The sequence below is a fragment of the Chrysochloris asiatica genome, unplaced genomic scaffold (assembly GCF_000296735.1).
Source record: "Chrysochloris asiatica unplaced genomic scaffold, ChrAsi1.0 scaffold00105, whole genome shotgun sequence".
Classification (NCBI taxonomy): Eukaryota; Metazoa; Chordata; class Mammalia; order Afrosoricida; family Chrysochloridae; genus Chrysochloris; species Chrysochloris asiatica.
In genome coordinates, this window is record NW_006408623.1 from 4,156,405 (window position 1) to 4,161,521 (window position 5,117).

A 5,117-nucleotide genomic window follows, 5' to 3' on the forward strand; every position below is an offset into this window, starting at 1 on the left:
GAACAGGAACCAGACAAGGATGCCCTCTGTCACTGCTCCTATTCAATATTGTGCTGGAAGTCTTAGCAAGAGCTATACAGGAAGACAGAGAAATTAAAGGCAGCCAAATTGGCAAAGAGGAAGTAAAACTCTTTCTATTTGCAGACGATATGATCCTATACATAGTAAAATGCTACTAAACCTCATAGTAAAAAGTTACTGAACCATAAGTAAAAAAGTTACTAAACCTCATTGGAAGATTCAGCAAAGTGGCAGGATATAAGATCAATACAAAAATCAGTTGGTGATGTAAATTACTATAATGCCTGAGTGTTTAAAAAAATAACACAACAACAAAGAGCTAAAGTGAATAGAGAGAAACACTGTTAACTGATGGACCATGAAGGGGATTATAATCATTGTAATGAAACAAGGTATATGATTTGTTAAATGTAAAACAGATGATCTGCCCTGTAAACTTTCATTCAATCCACAATAAAAACCCTAAAAAAAAAAAGCATGAAATAAAAGTAAGGTTTCATCTTTAAATTAGGGGTGGAGAACCTTTTTCTGCCAAAATTTATAATATCATTCATGGGCCATACAAAATTATCAACTTAAAAATTAACCTGCTATGTTTGGTCAACCATTTAACTAACTCATCCTTAATGTAATGGCCGGAACTGTGGTTGCCTTGGCAGGGCCAAACCAAGTGATTTCGCAGGCCTGATGTTCCTCAGCCCTGCTTTAAATGAAGCCTTTCAAAATTCCCCAAACTCAATGCAAACTTCCTCTCCTTCCAACCTCTGAGAGTCTGCATTTCTCTTCTGAGAACATTTTTGGTTTGATTTGGTCCTGCTTTGGCACGTAGTCATCTCTGCATGTGCTGGGTCCGCTGTATTCCAACCCTTCCCTTTGAGCACCCATTAAGACCTTGCTGATAAATCCAGGTGTATGTTCTATTGATTCTGGGTGCAACTTCCCAATCCTCAGTTACTTTCCTAGTGGGTCAGAACTATCACCTTAAATACTCATTGCCATTCTGATTCTGGATTGCGCAGGCAGGGAAGGCCTTGGCTCTTCAATGTTGTGCTCCAGGAAACCGCTCCAACACTTACCTGACCAGCCTTTAGCTTAGGTTGTCATCATGAACAAGAAGCCAAATTCTCCTTCTCACGCAGATTTACAAAGAGCAAACGGATCCTGGGCACTGCCCCAATTCAAATGTCCTAACCATCCTAAGATCTTCAGGGACCCAGGAAGCCCCTCTCTCCCTTCCCCTGCTTTATTCCTGCATGGCCCGAGGGCCCGCCCTTCACAGAGGAGCAATCTCTGATACTACCCACACGTCAGCCTGTCAGTGTAGTCAGTTTTGGGGTTACTCCTGCCACCGTGCTACCAATACAGACACCAGACCCTGAAAATATACAGCCACCCAAAAGCCTGAGATGTAAACAATGAAGGATCTTGCTGATCACCAGGATAAAGCTGGAGATGTTCAAAGCAAAGCCTTCACTGTAACTGATGTTTTGCCCACCTGGTTTCTGTCACGGATGAAGGACTGGAGGAAGTATGTCATGAACCATATGAAGGGTGGGAGTCCCCCACTAGGAAATATCTTTTTCTTTCTGGATGTGAAATATCCAGAAGAGAAAATGTGACCAAAACCAAAAACCAAGGCAAACCCACCACCATTGAATCGATTCTGACTCACAGTGACACTACAGGACGAGGCGGAGCTGGCCCTGGGGGCTCCCAAGGCCATAAACGTTACAGAAGTAGACTGTCACAGCTTTCTGCCTTGAGTGTCTGCTGGGTTTGAGTGACAGACCTTGCCCTTAGCAGCAGCATGGCAGCAGCTCGCTTAACCACCAAGCTTCCAGGACTCCTTGAAAAGGGGACATCTCCCACCCCACCCCCTCTAGCAAGTGTCAAATGGCAAGATACATTCTCCCTAGATTGAACTGCCTGGTGGGTCTAATAGAATCAGAGTAGCCTGGTACTAAAGACTGATTTGTATCCCTAGAAAGATGTGCTGAAGTCCTAACCCCTTGTTCCTGTGAGTGGGATGCATTTAGAGCTAAGCAAATATTCCTTAGAGGAAATTGCTCTCGGGCCTACTGAAACCTATTGTTCATTTTCTTACTATGCTATGCTTTCTCTTGGAGTCCCGGTGTGCCATTGTAGGACAAGCACTGGATTACTGGATTGATGGTTCAAACCCACCGGGCAGTCCTTGAAAATCCTATACAGGATGGTGTTGAGTCAGAACCGACTCGACAGTAACAACTCCCACCACATACTTTCATGTGGTGGTCCCTCAGTCTAAACCCTCTCTGAACATCTTCCCACTCAAAACAAACTCTAATTCACTCTCCCTTACTGACCACCGTGGTCTGGCTAACATGAACATTTGTTCTCAGCTCTGCTTAGATCCTCCCTGATTTTACAAGCTGTAAATCAGAGACCCCTTTATAGGCCTTCTGACCCTTTACTATGCCCTCTCTCACAGAACTTCGTGTCACCAAATTGACATGATCCTGTATTTTGCTGATTTTCTGGCACTCCACTTTAAGTAATTCCGGAATTAGGGTCTTTCAAGATGCCATTGATTAGAATGAACTTTTACTGAGTAAGGCTGCTCAAATTCAATAGGAGTTACATCCTTATAAAGAGGAAAGGAGACACAGAGAGGCGCAAAGAAAGTTGGCCATGTGAAGATGGAGGCTTTGGATGACAAGCCAAGGAGCTCTAAGGGTCACTGGCCATCAGCAGAAGCTGGGAGGAAGGTGGACCAGGTTCTCCTTCAGAGCCCTCAGAAGAAACCAAGATGGCGGACACCCAGTTTCCACTTCACAGCCTCCAGGACTGCGAGACAATCAGTGCCAGTCCTTAGAATCTGCCAAATTTGTCGTACCTTGTTCTAACAGCCTTATTAAGCACCCGAGAAGGTGAAGACGGGATCAAAAGAAGGGTGTGCTTTCTGCAAACATTTTGAGCACTCGAGATTTGATCCATTAACCTGCTAAGTCTAATAAAAGAAAACCCTCTTCCAAAAGATAGAACACAAATATTAATATGAAGGAGGAAAACTATCTCCCTCAGGAACCATGTGAATACATGTAAAAATGTGAGAAATGAAAAAGCACCACATGGCACTCAGCCAGTTGTGGTTAACATGTTGTTGTTGGTAAGTGCTGTTGAGTCAGTTCTGACTCATAGTGACCCTTCAGAGGGTTTTTGAGGCTTTAAATCTTCCCAGGAGCAGAAAGCCTCATCTTTCTCCCACAGAGTGGCTGGCAGGCTCGGACAGTGGACCTTGTGGTTCGAAGTCCCTCAGTTAATTTAGTGAAAAGAAGAATAAGCCTGGCACCAGCACCCAGACCTCTCTAGACCTCCAGTGTCCTTCTGAGCTATGTCCAAGCCTGCTTGTTGTCCAGAGAGCAGGGCTGGGCATCAGAAGACTGAAGTTCTGCTTGCAGACTACTGAGGTCCTCCACTGTCCTGCATCATCAGAGGGGACCAGGCAGATGGGCAGAGCGCCTGGGAGCCCCAGTATCCATGCCAACTATGCAGAACCCTTAGGTCGGATCCCGTGTCAAATAGGCAGGGAGCCTAATCTGAGCTCGGAGGGGCTCTGCTGAGGGCAGCCCAGAGGAGCCAGACTGGGAGCCGGTCCAGAGAAGAAGCGAAACTTCCATGCAGTGGGGCTAAGGCAAGGTCTCTCCAGAAGACCCAGACTCTTCCAATCTGGAAGACATCAGCATCCACCCCCAAGGACCTGCAGGGGGTACTGGATAGCTGCCTCAGTATGCAGACAAGAGCTTGCATAGGGACGGATTCCTCAGGACCCAAGCAAGCACCTCTGGGACCACTGTGGCCTCTGTCTCCGAATACCAGGGGACACTGTGGTGGTCATAATTAGAGGTGTCCAGTGGACCGAGACCAGAGATGAATGCCCAGGGCAACCATCTACAAAGAGAACGGTCCAACCCCAAATATCAATGGGCCCAGGATGATGCCCACGACCATCTGTCAGCCAAACGCAAGTGGCACTGTCCTTCCTGTGTTTTGCTCATTTCTGGAAGTCTCTGCCTTCTTGAATTTCTACTTCAGACTCCAAATCTGAAAGAACACCAGTGTTGCATCACACCACAAACGAACCATTTGTAATCCAGGAGTTGGGAGCCTGATGCCCAAGGCCAGGCTACTTCCTTAACAGCACTCCTTTGTAAGGTGTCCTTTCAAGATACCCTGGAGAAAACTGACTGTGGAGAAATGAATTGTTCTGCCTCTTACAATGAAATGGGGTACCTGCCATTTGACTAACCAGCGGTCATTACCCCTTGAAAGATGTCTTCCTTTTTGTCTGATTCAAAGGAGCCATTTTTCATGTAAAATACAATGCTAACTGGGAAATTACATTTCTACTCTCTTCTAATACAGATTACAGAGATGAAGAAAAATCTGCCATAAACAATAGAGAGAGCCATTAGTCAGAGACAGAGCAGCCTACAGGAGGTCAGTCGGTGTGCTGGGGAGGCCGGCCCTGGAACATGGTTGCATGCAGCTCAAAGGGCTGCACTTCAGAACCACGTGGGCAACTTTTCAGACAGCCCCAGTGTTCAGCCACACCCCAGAACAACGACGTTAGAGCCCCTCAGATGTGAATGCTTCTCAACTTTAGTCAGAAGGCTCCGGAGGATTTGTAAAGTTCAGATTGGGATTCTACCCCCAGACTTTCTCATTCTGAAGGTTTCAGGGTGGAGTCCAAGAAATGGCATTTGTAACAAGCCCTCAGCTGGTGCTGGTGGGTGATCGGGTGCAAAACCCAGGGCACTTTCCCAGAAGAGACCCAGGCATCCCCAGGTGTACAGCCAAGGCTGAGCAGCGCCGTCTGATTCCGAGACAACATCAGAGGGGCAGGCTACAAAAATGCTTGATCATTACTCTTCAGGAGTGTCAAGGAATGAATGACTGGGAAACTGTCATGGTTTGGAAGAGAACAGGAAACATAATGGCCAAAGGAAAGGAAGCTGGAATGAAATTAAGGTGGTGAAAGAACTGGGAAAATCCAGGTAACTGTAGCTTAGTCAATAGTAGTGTGCAAGAACAAACAAGATGGCGGATCGGGTGGA